Raw genomic sequence first — 14,182 nt, 5'->3', positions numbered from 1 at the left:
GGCGGGAGAAGAGGGTCTGAGGGGGGAGAAGAGGGTCTGGAGGCGGGAGAAGAGGGTCTGGGGGCCGGAGAAGAGGGTGTGAGGCGGGAGAAGAAGGTCTGAGGCGGGAGAAGAGGGTCTGAGGCGGGAGAAGAGGGTCTGAGGCGGGAGAAGAGGGTCTGAGGCGGGAGAAGAGGGTCTGAGGCGGGAGAAGAGGGTCTGAGGCGGGAGAAGAGGGTCTGAGGCGGGAGAAGAGGGTCTGAGGCGGGAGAAGAGGGTCTGAGGCGGGAGAAGAGGGTCTGAGGCGGGAGAAGAGGGTCTGTAGGCGGGAGAAGAGGGTCTGAGGCGGGAGAAGAGGGTGTGAGGCGGGAGAAGAAGGTCTGAGGCGGGAGAAGAGGGTCTGAGGCGGGAGAAGAGGGTCTGAGGCGGGAGAAGAGGGTCTGAGGCGGGAGAAGAGGGTCTGAGGCGGGAGAAGAGGGTCTGTAGGCGGGAGAAGAGGGTCTGAGGCGGGAGAAGAGGGTGTGAGGCGGGAGAAGAAGGTCTGAGGCGGGAGAAGAGGGTCTGAGGCGGGAGAAGAGGGTCTGAGGCGGGAGAAGAGGGTCTGAGGCGGGAGAAGAGGGTCTCAGGCGGGAGAAGAGGGTCTGAGGCGGGAGAAGAGGGTCTGTAGGCGGGAGAAGAAGGTCTGAGGCGGGAGAAGAGGATCTGAGGCGGGAGAAGAGGGTCTGAGGCGGGAGAAGAGGGTCTGAGGCGGGAGAAGAGGGTCTGAGGCGGGAGAAGAGGGTCTGAGGCGGGAGAAGAGGGTCTGAGGCGGGAGAAGAGGGTCTCAGGCGGGAGAAGAGGGTCTGGGGGCGGGAGAAGAGGGTCTGAGGCGGGAGAAGAGGGTCTGAGGTGGGAGAAGAGGGTCTGAGGCGGGAGAAGAGGGTCTGGAGGCGGGAGAAGAGGGTCTGGAGGCGGGAGAAGAGGGTCTCAGGCGGGAGAAGAGGGTCTGGGGGCGGGAGAAGAGGGTCTGAGGCCGGGAGAAGAGGGTCTGAGGGGGGAGAGGAAGGTCTGAGGCGGGAGAAGAAGGTGTGAGGCGGGAGAAGAGGGTCTGAGACGGGAGAAGAGGGTCTGAGGCGGGAGAAGAGGGTCTGAGGGGGGAGAGGAAGGTCTGAGGCGGGAGAAGAAGGTCTGAGGCGGGAGAAGAGGGTCTGAGGCGGGAGAAGAGGGTCTGAGGCGGGAGAAGAGGGTCTGGAGGGGGGAGAAGAGGGTCTGAGGCTGGAGAAGAGGGTCTGAGGCGGGAGAAGAGGGTCTGAGGCGGGAGAAGAGGGTCTGTAGGCGGGAGAAGAGGGTCTGGGGGCGGGAGAAGAGGGTGTGAGGCGGGAGAAGAAGGTCTGAGGCGGGAGAAGAAGGTCTGAGGCAGGAGAAGAGGGTCTGAGGCGGGAGAAGAGGGTCTGAGGTGGGAGAAGAGGGTCTGAGGCGGGAGAAGAGGGTCTGGAGGCGGGAGAAGAGGGTCTGAGGCGGGAGAAGAGGGTCTGAGGCGGGAGAAGAGGGTCTGAGGCAGGACGAGTGTCTGGAGCCAGGAAACCTAAGGCTGTTTCACATTGACTTCCTAGAGCTAAATTGAAAGGAAAACCGGGCTGGGTGCAGTGGCTCATGCCTGTAATCTCAGCACTTTGGGAGGCCGAGGCGGGCAGATTACCTGAGGTCAGGAGTTCGAGATCAGCCTGGGCAACCGGTGAAACCCCGTCTCTACTAAAAATACAAAATTAGCCGGGCGTGGTGACACATGCCTGTAATCCCAGCTACTCAGGAGGCTGAGGCAGGAGAATCGCTTGAACCCGGGAGGTGGAGAATTCGGTGAGCCGAGATCACACTACTGCACTCCAGCCTGGGCAACAAGAGTAAATCTCCATCTCACCAAAAAAAAAAAGAAGAAGAAGAAAAAAAGACAGGAAAACCCTAACTTTGGACACGTAAGCAATAAAAGGACCAGAGGCTACTCCCCTTGGCAGATGGGAGACCGGCTGTCCACAACCCATCAGCCTGAGTGCGTGGAGTCTCTGCAGCTCTGTGACTTCGTTCCAGCCTCTGAATTGCTGCTAACCCTTCAGTTACGTGAGGTGAGTGTGAAGTGGTCAACGGGAAACTTATCGGGGGTATTTGGACCCAGGAAGATGCTGTATCTGGGTCCTTGAGCCACTGCTCACGTCCGCTCCCCGCTGTGGACTGTACTTTCCTTTTCAATAAATCCCTGCCTTCGTCCTTCTGTTGCTTCATTCTTCGGTTTGCTGAGCATTTTGTCCATTTCTTTCTTCAAAACACCAAGAACCTGCACAACGTGCAGTCACAACCCTCGACAACTTCATCCTCAGCCAAACTGCCAAGGGCCCAGGCAGATAGATAGATTTCTTTTTCTTTTTCTTTCTTTCTTTCTTTCTCTCTCTCTCTCTCTTTCTTTCCTTCTTTCTTTCTTTCCCTTTCTTTCTCTCTCTTTCTTTCCTTCTTTCTTTCCTTTCTTTCTTTCCCTTTCTTTCTTTCTCTCTCTCTCTCTCCCTCTCTCTCTTTCTTTCTTTCATTCTTTCCATCCTGTCTTGTCTTGTCTTGTCTTTTTGACCGAGTTTCACTCTTGTTGCCCAGGTTGCAGTGTAATGTTGTGATCTCGGCTCACTGCAACCTCTGCATCCTGGGCTCAAGAGACTCTCCTGCCTCAGCCTCCCGAGTAGCTGGGTTGACAGGCATGCGCCACCATGCCTGACTAATTTTTGTATTTTTAGTACAGATGGGGTTTTGCCAAGTTGGCCAGGCTTGTCTCCAACTCTTGACCTCGGGTGATCCGCCCGCCTCGGCCTCCCAAAGTGCCGGGATTACAAGCATGAGCCACTGCACCCGGCCAAGCAAAGTATTTTTTAAAGCTTTGTCTTGTGGTAAATCTCACAGCAGGTGAAAGCAGCTCGATTCATAGAATCACCTGGTCATTGGCCTCACGGTTGCAGCAGCGACCAGCCAGGCCCCCCGTGGCTCCTGCATCTGAGCTCCCAGACTCCCCACCCTCCTGTCCACCCTGCCTGACTCGGGGGTTGAGACAGGTCGATCACCTGAGGTCAAGAGTTCAAGAGCAGCCTGGCCAACATGGTGAAACCTCGTCTCTACTAAAAATACAAAAATTAGCCGGGCGTGGTGGCTCACGCCTATAATCCCAGCACTTTGGGAGGCTGAAGCGGGCGGATCATGAGGTCAGGAGTTTGAGACCAGCCTGGCCAACATGGCAAAACCCTAAAAGAACAAAAAGTAGCCGGGCGTGGTAGTGCGCCTGTAGTTCCAGCTACTTGGGAGGCTGAGGCAGGGGAATCGCTTGAACACAGGAGGCGGAGGGTTCAGTGAGTCGAGATCGCACCACTGCACTCCAGCCTGGGCAACAGAGTGAGACTCCGTCTCAAAAAAAAAAACAAAAAAAGAAAGAAAAAAGTGCTAATTATATATATATTTACCACAATTAGAAAATGTTCGCCGGGTGTGGTGGCTCACGCCTGTCATCCCATCACTTGAGAGGCCGAGATGAGCAGATCACGAGGTCAGGAGATCGAGACCATCCCTGCTAACACAGTGAAACCCCATCCCCACTAAAAATACAAAAAAAAAAAAAAAATTAGCCGGGCATGGTGGCGGGCGTCCCAGCTACTTGGGAGTCCCAGCTACTTGGGAGGCTGAGGCAGGAGAATCGCTTGAACCCGGGAGGCGGAGTTTGCAGTGAGCCGAGATCGCGCCAATGCACTCCAGCCTGGGCGACAGAGCGAGACTCCGTCTCCAAAAAAAAAGTGCTAATTATATACATATTTACCACAATTAGAAAACCTTGTTCATCCTATCAGTCACTGGGTAGCAACTTCTGGGTGGGGAGTCAGAATTCTGCAGAGACGCCTTCTGTCTCACACGGACGACTTCTGGGAGGGCCTGTTGAGCTTACAGGGCCATGAGCTGTGTAAGGAGGGTCTGCGCAGCCCCAGGCAGGATTTATGCCACACAGAGACCCAGTGCTTGGTCCCTCGGCTGTGACTGACGTCCCCACAGCAGCCACAACAGAGTCGACTTTGAAGAACGGCTGCCTTTATTACCCGCTGTGAACCCGACGCTGCTGCGGGAATGAGCGTGCGGGGAGCCGCTGACCCCGGCCCAGCGCCCCTGCACGGGGGCCAACGCGCAAAGCTGCCCTGGGAGCGGCTCTCGGCTCAGCCAGTGAAAGAGTAAGGGGGGGGGACCCCTCTCACCCCAAGGCCCGTGACCTGCGGATGGAGCCGGGATGCTGCGGTCAGTTCCAAGGGTGTGGCCGAAACACTGTGTTACCGGCAGAGTAAGGCCAGAGCAATGCTAGAGGCTTTAAAACCCACACGTTAAAAACACAATTTCTAACACCAGGGGGCGTAAAACGTTTGAAACTGGCCGGGCGCAGTGGCTCGCGTCTGTCATCCCAGCACTTTGGGAGGCCGAGGTGGGTGGATCACCTGAGGTTGGGAGTTCGAGACCAGCCTGACCAACGTGGTGAAACCCGTCTCTGCTAAAAATACAAAATTAGCCGGGAGTGGTGGTGCATGTCTGTAATCCCAGCTACTCTGGCGGCTGAGGTGGGGGAATCGCTTGAACCCGGGAGGCGGAGGTGGAAGTGAGCCGAGATCGCACCACTGCACTCCAGCCTGGGTGACAGAGCGAAACTCCATCTCAAAAAAAAAAAAAAGTTTGGAAATGTTTGTTTTCTAGGAAACAGAAACAATAACCTCCATCTGTCTGCGGACATCACCCACGCTGCCTGAGCTTCCCACCGAGGTTAAAGATGAGCTCTCGCCCGCTGCCCCAGGAGGGATTCTTGGCACAAAACGCCCACGGAACCTTGAAGATGTGTCCAGCCCGGGGCTCCTGTAACAACTGCCCCGTACTCAGGTCGTCCGCCGCGGAGGTCACGCAGAGGTCGTCGTAGCCGGGCCCCCCAAAGCAGCAGGAGGTGACCCTGTACACAGGCAGCTCCACCGTGCACAGCACCTTCCCTGTGAGCGAGCGTGAGGGCTGAGCCTGAGCACCCCAGGCCGCTGCCTGGCCGTTCATCCTGAGCCCGAGCCCACCCCCTGGGCAGCATGGGTGTCTCTGTGGCACCTGGAGCTGCCAGATTGGCAGCTGCCCAGCCAGGCCCAGCCGCAGCTGCTCCAGTGTGCTCTGTAGTCTCCCCAGATTCATGTCAAGTGGGATCTCAGAATGGGACTTTATTTGGAAATAGGGTGTTTGCAGAGGAATTAGTAGGTTTCAGCAGGTTAGGGTGGGCCCTACATCCCATCACCAGTGTCCTTTTAAGAGACAGAAGAGGAGACACAGACACAGAGGAGGAGGCCACGTGGACACAGAGGGAGAGACTGGAGTGATGCGGCCACAAGCCCAGGGACACCTGGAGCCCCCAGGAGCTGGGACAGGCAGGAAGGAACCTCCCCTAGAGCCTCGATACAATTGTAGTGGATGGAACTGTGGTTCCCAAGAAGATCTGTCTACACCCTAATATCCACAACCTAGGAATGAGACCTTGTATAGAAATAGGGTCTTTCAAGATCTAATTAGTTAAGGATCTGGAGATGAGATCATCCTGGAGTAGGGTGGGTCCTACATGCAGTGACAGGTGTCCTTGTAGAGACAGAAGAGGAGACACAGACCCAGAGGAGAAGGTCATGTGGAGACAGAGTCAGAGACTGGAGCGATGCGGCCACAAGCCCAGGGATGCCTGGAGACCCCACGAGCTGGGAGCAGCAGGAAGGATCCTCCCCTAGAGCCTCTGGAGGGAACTGGATACACCTGTAGCAGACAGGACTGTGGTTCACCAGAAAGTTATATTCAAATCCAGATCCCCAAAACTTGTGAACAAGACCTTATTTGGAAATAAAGAACTTTGCACATGTAATTAGTGAAGGATCTGGAGATGAGATCATCCCGGAGTACGGTGGGTCCTAAATGCAATGACAGGTGTCCTTCTGAGAGACAGAAGAGGAGACACAGACACAGAGGAGGAGGCCACATGGAGATGGAGGCAGAGACCAGAGTGATGTGGCCTCAAGCCCAGGGATGTCTGGAGCCCCCAGGAGCTGGGAGAGGCAGGAAGGATCCTCCCCTAGAATTCCTGGAGGCAGCACAGCCCTGAGACTCCTCGGTCTCAGACTCCTGCTCTGCAGGACTGGGGGAGGTGACTTCCTGTTGTTTAGGCAGCCAGTGTGTGGTCCTTGGTTGCGGCAGCCCCAGGATCCTAGCACACCTGCAGAGGGAACCTGGGAGTCCATGCCATCGGGAAACGGAGGCACCTTAGTCTCTACAAATTCACGATTGCTGCCTGGCCCCGACTTCTGAAGCTGCAGACACAGTGGACACCCGATGTGGCCAAACCTCAGACGGCCCCGCCACCCTGCACACACCTGTCTCGGGGTCCAGGTGTATCACCTTGCCTCCATCGACGCAGGCCACCCAGAGCTTCCCCGCAGTGTCCACGCACATGCCATCCAGCACGCCCTGCTCCGGATGCAGCCGGTACAGGAGCGTCCGGTTCGCTGCAACGAGAGGACCAGGATGGGCAGGGGCCTTCCCAGTCCTGGTGAGTGCCGGGAGCAGGCAGACCTCAGGCAGGCCCGTGCCCCTCCTGGATGTGAGTGGAGCTTGGAGGAGGTGCACCCAGCTCGTTGGGAGCCTTGGATGTGGCTGGATCCTGATGCGTACCGACCCCCTTTGGCAAACAGCTGCAGGCTGAAAATTAATATCCCCAAATACAGCTGACCAGGGCACACATCTCCTCAAATGACGGCCCAAGGACATCACCCTTTAAACAGCAACCAATCTCTCTCCTAGTTCCTACTGAGGATTATGAACGAAGCCTTGATTTGCACCTGTTGACTTCGTGGAAGATGGGATATTTCTCTCCCGACCCAAAGCACTTCCAGCCCAGAAACCCCAGTGACACCTGGTCGAAGGCCTTGTACCTTGGCCTTTCTTTCTCAGGTGGAAATGAGAAGAAAGAACATGGCCCCGAGGACAGACACCAGACAACTGGGGACTCGGCTGTCCACCAGGAGGGAACTGAGAGTTATCCCTGCTCCAGTGGCCCATCCTGCTAGAAGTAAGACATCTGGGATGACCTTGTCCTGATAAGCACCCAGGGATGACCTTGTCCCCACCAACAAGCAGAGATAACCTTGTCCCAATCAGCATCCAGGATGGCCTCATCCGCAGCGATATCCAGGGATGACCTTGTTCCCTGAGCACAGGGTGGACCCCAGGCCCCAGCATCCGTGATGTGATCTCACCGTGTGACATACTCATGACCATGAGGAGAGGGGACACTCACAAAGGGTGGATGTCAGGCCCCCACCTGACCCAGAATATCTGACCTGATCACAGCGGGTGAGGAGGGTGGGGACACTGACCACAGGGTGAATGTCAGACCCCGACACGACCCAGCGTCCCCGATGTGGTCACCGTGGGATCGTGGCTCCCTCCCTGCACAGGGTGGATGGACAGGTCCACTTTTCATAGCCCGTAACTCAGCTGTCCTGGGCACTTGCCAAGGTGTTAAAACAATCCTGTCCCCAAGGCACGTTCATGGTGTATGCAGCATGAAAAAGCTGCCCCTTGGCTTATGGCGGGCCTGGTGAGTGGGGCTGCTTGTTTGGAAAATGCCCGAGGGACGGGACTTCCCCACTGCCAGACCCCACAGAGGACCCTCAGAGGAGAGGGAGCTGAGCCCCTGAAGCATCAAGCCCCCAGTGCTAGGACCCCGAGCTCCCTTAGGCATTGAGGGGCAGTGAAGCATGAGGACACTCACTGCCTCATCAGGATCAGTGGTGGCGGGGCGGCCCCGGCCCTGCTGGTCTGGCTGGGCTCCTGCCCTCTCTCAGCAGCCCTCTTGGGGGTGAGTGGATGGCAGTGTTGATGGCGGGCTGAGGCCGTGAGGAAGGAGGCTGGGGGTGCCCACCGATGCTGCCTGTCTGCAGGTCGTAGTCGTCTGCCCGTGTGGGGAAAAGAAAGAGATCAGATTATTACTCTGTCTGTGTAGAAAGAAGTAGACATAGGAGACTCCATTTTGTTCTGTACTAAGAAAAATTCTTCTGCCTTGAGATGCTGTTAATCTGTAACCCTACCCCCAACCCTGTGCTCCCTGAAACGTGCTGTGGGTTAAATGGATTAAGGGCTGTGCAGGGTGTGCTTTGTTAAACAAATGCTTGAAGGCAGCCTGCTTGTTAAGAGTCATCACCACTCCCTACTCTCAAACCACTCCCTAATCTCAAGTACCCAGAGACGCAAAACACTGCGGGAGGCCGCAGGGACCTCTCCCTATAGGAAAGCCAGGTACTGTCCAAGGTTTCTCCCCATGTGACAGGCTGAAATATGGCCACATGGGAAGGGAAAGACTTAACTGTCCCCCAGCCCGACACCCACAAAGGGTCTGTGCTGAGGAGGATTAGTAAAAGAAGAAGGCCTCTTTGCAGTTGAGAGAAGAGGAAGGCATCTGTCTCCTGCTCGTCCCTGGGCAATGGAATGTCTCAGTGTAAAACCCGATTGTATATTCCATCTACTGAGATAGGGGAAAACCGCCTTAGGGCTGGAGGTGGGACATGCTGGCGGCAACACTGCTCTTTAACGCATTGAGATGTTTATGTAGATGCACATCAAAAGCACAGCACTTTTTTATACTATTTGTATACTATTTGTATATCTTTTCTGGAGAAATATCTATTCAGGTCTTTTGCTCATTTTTAAAGCAGTTAACTTGTTTTTCAGTTGTTTAGTTGCAGGAGCTCTCTATACATGCTGGACGAATATCCGACGTATGAGACACACAATCTGCAATTATTTCCTTATTCCATGTCTTGCCTTTTCACTGTTGTTTCATGTGCAGAAATGTTGAACCTTGATGTTGGACCATTTGTGTATTTTTGCTTTTGTTGCCTGTGCTTATCTGGGCTTTGGATAGGCCAGAGGTAAACGGCAGGTGTTACTGCACCAAGTTCATAAAATTGAGCCCAAAACAAAGGAATCGACACAGTAATCAGCTGGTGTGTCGCCTTGGCAAGAATATATATGACTTCTGCTGAGAATTTTCATTAATGTTTATTTTTATTTTTTGAGATGGAGTCTCACTCTGTCGCCCAGGCTGGAGTGCAGTGGCGCGATCTCGGCTCACTGCAAGCTCCACCTCCCGGGCTCACACCATTCTCCTGCCTCAGCCTCCGGGGTAGCTGGGACTACAGGCGCCCGCCACCACGCCCGGAGAATTTTTTGTATTTTTAGTGGAGATTGGGTTTCACCGTGTTAGCCAGGATGGTCTCAATCTCCTGACCTTGTGATCCACCCGCCTCGGCCTCCCAAAGTGCTGGGATTACAGGTGTGAGCCACCGCACCCGGCCATTAATGTTTATTTTGACACAACTTCAGAGTTACATTAAGGCAACAACATGGCACAAAGAATTCCTTCGTATCAGGCATTCACGTTCCCCAAGTGCTGGCGGTCTACACTGGCTTCATCCTGGATCACAGCCAAGTGGAGGGACTGCTGTTTCTGTGGGCTGGTTTCCTGGGGCTGCCATAACCAATGACCAGAAACCGGGTGGGTACGTCAACAGGAATTTATCATCTCCCAGTCTCTGATGTGGATGTTGAAGCCCTAACCCCCAGTGTCTCAGAACGTGAGTGTATTTGGCCTCTCAGTGTTAGAACGAGGCTGTCAGGGTGGGCCCTAAAGCAATCTGCTGTCTCTCATGAGAGACACACACGGAAGAGATGCCAGGATTACTTGTGCACAGTGAAAAGACCCTATGAGCGTACAGCAGACGGCGTCTGCAAGCTGAGGAGAGGACAAAGCAGCCCTGCTGACAACACCTTGCCCTCGGACCTCAGCGTCCAGGTCTGTGGGAAGACAATTTTCAGTTAAGCCCTCCAGTCTTGGTACTTTATGGCGGCCCTGAACACTCATACAGACGGGTACATTTACTGTCCCTGTTCTTCTGCCGAGGAAATGGAGGCACAGAGAAGTTTAGTGAACTTGACCCATGTTGGAGGGCCAGTAGTGGTCAAGGTTGGATTGAAACAAACCACACTTTTTGCAGCGCACTCATGTTCTTAGGCACGACTCCTGCTTCCTTAGATGCGCTGCAAAGAGAATACTGCAGTGCACCCCGAACACGCAACGGCACAGTCACAAAGATGACACTGGCTCCAAGTGTCTTCAGCAAAATGAGAATGTCTCAGAAGAGTATGGGGGTCTCTCATGGAGAGATGGCATGAATACAAGGCCCCTGGAAAGGAAGAGACAGCTCAGCCCACCACCCTCAGAGGAAGGTCTTGGTTCTGCTTTACCACTGACTAGTTGCCCACCTCCAACACGGGAAGGCCTCAGTACCTAGGAGTCCTCAGTACCTAGGAGGCCTCAGTACCTAGGAGCCTCAGTACCTAGAAGGTCTCAGTACCTAGGCGGCCTCAGTACCTAGAAGGCCTCAGTACCTAGGAGACCTCAGTACCTAGGAGGCCTCAGTACCTAGGAGACCTCAATACCTACAAGGTCTCAGTACCTAGGCGTCCTCCGTACCTAGGAGACCTCAGTACCTAGGCGTCCTCAGTACCTAGGCGTCCTCAGTACCTAGGAGGCCTCAGTACCTAGGAAACCTCAGTACCTAGGCGGCCTCAGTACCTAGAAGGTCTCAGTACCTAGGCATCCTCCGTAGCTAGGAGGCCTCAGTACCTAGGAGACCTCAATACCTAGGAGGTCTCAGCACCGGGCGACCTCAGTACCGAGGAGACTTAAGTACCGAGGAGATCTCAGTACCTAGGGGACCTCAGTACCTAGCAGGTCAAACTGAGGGACGAAACGTCGAGGGGAGGTTGTCACGGGCTGGGGGAGGCGGAATGGAGAGCTGTTCAGCTTGGAAAGATGCAAACGTTCTGCAGACAGACGGTGGGGCCGAGCGCACCACGCGAATGTGCTCAGTCCCACCGACCCGTGCCCTGAAAACGGTCAGTACGGCAAACTCCGTGTTTTGTATACGGTGCCACAAAGAAGAAAAAGCGTCTTAGGGAGAGAGGGAGGGAGAGGAGCGAGCGCGCTGCGGCCAGCCCCGCCCCGCCACGCAGCCCCCTACAGGCCGAGCAGCTCGCGCGGGGTCGGGCGTCCCCCAGACCAGCTCCCGCCCGGGGCTGGGCCGCTGCGGGAACGCGGTTGGCCCAAGGCAGGTGCCGCTCCCGAGCAGCATGCGCGGTGCGGGCTGGGCAGGACCCCGTGGTCCCTCCGCCGCCCTCTCAGTCCGCGCCAGGACGCGGCCTGGGGTCCAGGGGCCGCGAGCCTCCGCCGCTCCTCGGCCTAGCGGGCCCGGGCGCTGGGCGCTTCATCTCACCATTTTGCTTTCCTCTTTGTCGGTCTCCGATAAATTTCGTGACTCTTCGTCACTATCCGTCAGTCCCCGTCACTTTCCGTCAATTCTCGTCACTTTCCGTCGCTCTCCGCCGCCCTTCAGCTCCGCTCGGCTCTTCTCCGTCGGGCATCGTCTACTTTCGTCACTCTCCGTCACCCTCCGTCACTCTCCGGCTGCTCCCTACCCCGCGCTCGGGGTGGAGAAGGCCTCGGGGACTTTTCCTGCCCTTAGCCCTTTTCCGTCACTCTCCGATCGTGCTGTCGTGTCTGTGTCAGTCCCTGGTTATTTCTGGTCTGCTCGTGACTGTCCTCCTCCCTTCACACCTGGGAGAGTGGTCTGGTCCCTCCTGAGAGGCCTCTCCCCGCTACCCGGCCTGACTGATGGTGGTGAGCGGGTCTCGGGGTGATCCCGAGTGGGAGGAGCGGGGGGTCTGGGGGTGGTTTTCAGGGGTGGAGCATGGGGTCTCCCTGGGGTCCGGAGGGTGGAGCAGGGGGTCTCCCTGGGGGTGGTTTTCAGGGGTGGAGCATGGGGTCTCCCTGGGGTCCGGAGGGTGGAGCAGGGGGTCTGGGGGTGGTTTTCAGGGGTGGAGCACGGGGTCTCCCTGGGGTCCGGAGGGTGGAGCAGGGGGTCTCCCTGGGGGTGGTTTTCAGGGGTGGAGCATGGGGTCTCCCTGGGGTCCGGAGGGTGGAGCAGGGGGTCTGGGGGTGGTACTTGGGGGCGGCACAGGGCTATTTCTCTTTTTGGTCCGGTTCCCATCTGCTGAGCTGGGGGTCCTTGTGATCCTGACAGGTGCGGCAGAATGGGAGGGTCAAGGTGAGAGGAAGGAAGGAGTGGCGGCCTGGTCCCAAGGGGGCAGGAAAGGGTTTGTGGTTCAGTTCTGATGTGCGACCATCCATAGGAGAATGGACACCTCAGACGCTCCCATTCCTGGCCAGTGGCAGGGCCCAGTAGCTGCCTTCTCCGGCTGTCCTCGAGGCTCACTGGAGGATACTTCTTTTTCATTCTGGCAAATTTTAAAAAATTCTTCTATAGATCTCAGTGAGTTCAAAGCTGCCTGTGTGCAGGCACAGGTCCGTTCTTTGCCGAGCTTCCACTCCAGTCGGCTGAAAGGAAATGGTAGCTGGAAAAGGTATCCTGGGGTGATTAGAGGATTTTACATTTCATCTTAGAAAGGGATATTGACAGGAGGCCAGAACTTCCAGATCCTCTTGAATTTCAAGAAATACTTCCAAGCCTGGACGATATCGGGAGGCCTCATCTCTACGTAATAAAAATTAAGAAATTCGCCGGATGCGATGGCACACTCCTGTAGCCCCACCTACTCTGGAGGCTGAGGCGGGAAGATCACTTGAGCTATGGAGGCCGAGGCTGCAGTCATCTGTGATCATGCCACTGCATTCCAGCCTGGGTGACAGAGCAAGACCCTGAAAAAAAAAGGGAGGGAGGGAAAGAGGGAGAGAGGGAGAGGGGGAGAGATGGAGAGAGGGAGGGAGGGAGGGAGGAAGGGAGGAAGAAAGAAAATGGCTTAAGCTCAGAGAGCTGTGTGTGGCCCCCAGCTCCCACCACCACCAAAGGGCCTGCAAACCCACGGAGGGGCAGGTTGTCTTGTGCTGGAGCCGCACGGATGGGGGGACCTCAGCTGTAGGGTTAGGCTTACGGTTAGGGTTCGGCTTTGAGATTTCGGGTTATAAAATATAGATGGGTTTGGTCCTGGGAAAATTCCAGGTCTGGGTTTTGTGGTTGGGGGTTGGTCTCGGGTGAGATGTGACAGGTTTACAGTGTTTGCAAGGTATGTACAGATTCATATGGTGCTATTGCTTGAATGTGTTCTCCAGATTTCATGTGTTGGCAATTTTTTTCTTTTTTTTTTTTTGAGATGGTGTTTCACTCTGTCATCTGTCACCCAGGCTGGAGTGCAATGGTGCGATCTCGGCTCACTGCACCCTCTGTCTCCCAGGTTCAAGTGATTCTCGCACCTCAGCCTCCTGGTAGCTGGCATTGCAGCAGGGCAAGCCGCAGACAAATTTCCACAGACACCGGGCTAAAGAAAGAAGAGGCTTTATTCAGCCAGGAGCATCGGCACACTTGGGTCTGAAGAGCCGAGCTCCCTGAAAAAGAAATTCCTGGCACGTTTAAGGGTTTACGACTCTAAGGGGTTCACGTGAAAGGGTTGTGATAGATCGAGCAAGCGTGGGGAACGTGACTGGGGGCTACATGCATCAGATAACAGAACAGAAAGTTTTGCAGGACATCCTCATACATGCATCAGATAACAGAACAGAAAGTTTTGCAGGACTTCCTCATACATGCATCAGATAACAGAACAGAAAGTTTTGCAGGACATCCTCATACATGCATCAGATAACAGAACAGAAAGTTTTGCAGGACTTCCTCATACATGCATCAGATAACAGAACAGAAAGTTTTGCAGGACTTCCTCATACATGCATCAGATAACAGAACAGAAAGTTTTGCAGGACTTCCTCATACAGTGTCTGGAATTTAGATAACACGAGTAGTTTTGGTCAGGGGTTAATATTATTATTATTATTTTAACCACCAGGGCTGGGTGGTGCTGCCAAGGTCGTCTAGCTATTTATCTTCCTTCTGTTTTTTTTTTTTTTTACTTTTTGCTTTCTCCCTTTTTCCCTGTTTTATAAACTAGAGAAGGGGGTGTGGGGAAGGGAAGGGCAGCAGGAGAAGTGGTGATCCCTTTCCTTAGGATTACAGGCACCCGGCCTTATTCCTGCCTAAATTTTTTTTTTTGTATTTTTAGTAGAGATGTGGTTTCACCATGTTGGCCAGGC

The 14,182-nt window shown here is 55.0% G+C and overlaps 1 long non-coding RNA gene across 2 annotated transcripts; it reads left to right on the top strand.

Annotated features, from left to right (window-relative positions):
• Positions 1–11,519: 11,519 nt before the first annotated feature.
• Positions 11,520–13,824, top strand: LOC129053391 (uncharacterized). Of its 2 annotated transcripts, XR_010139087.1 has the most exons (3): positions 11,520–11,761; positions 12,545–12,783; positions 13,333–13,824. It is a non-coding gene; the product is annotated as an uncharacterized LOC129053391 (long non-coding RNA). The 2 variants fall into 2 exon arrangements; XR_010139086.1 differs by lacking the exon at positions 11,520–11,761 and having other exon boundaries at positions 12,025–12,783.
• Positions 13,825–14,182: the final 358 nt, after the last annotated feature.

The sequence above is a fragment of the Pongo abelii genome, chromosome Y (genome assembly GCF_028885655.2).
Source record: "Pongo abelii isolate AG06213 chromosome Y, NHGRI_mPonAbe1-v2.0_pri, whole genome shotgun sequence".
Classification (NCBI taxonomy): Eukaryota; Metazoa; Chordata; class Mammalia; order Primates; family Hominidae; genus Pongo; species Pongo abelii.
The sequence above is the reverse complement of the archived record's forward strand: the minus strand, read 5'-3'. Positions and strand labels throughout refer to the sequence as shown.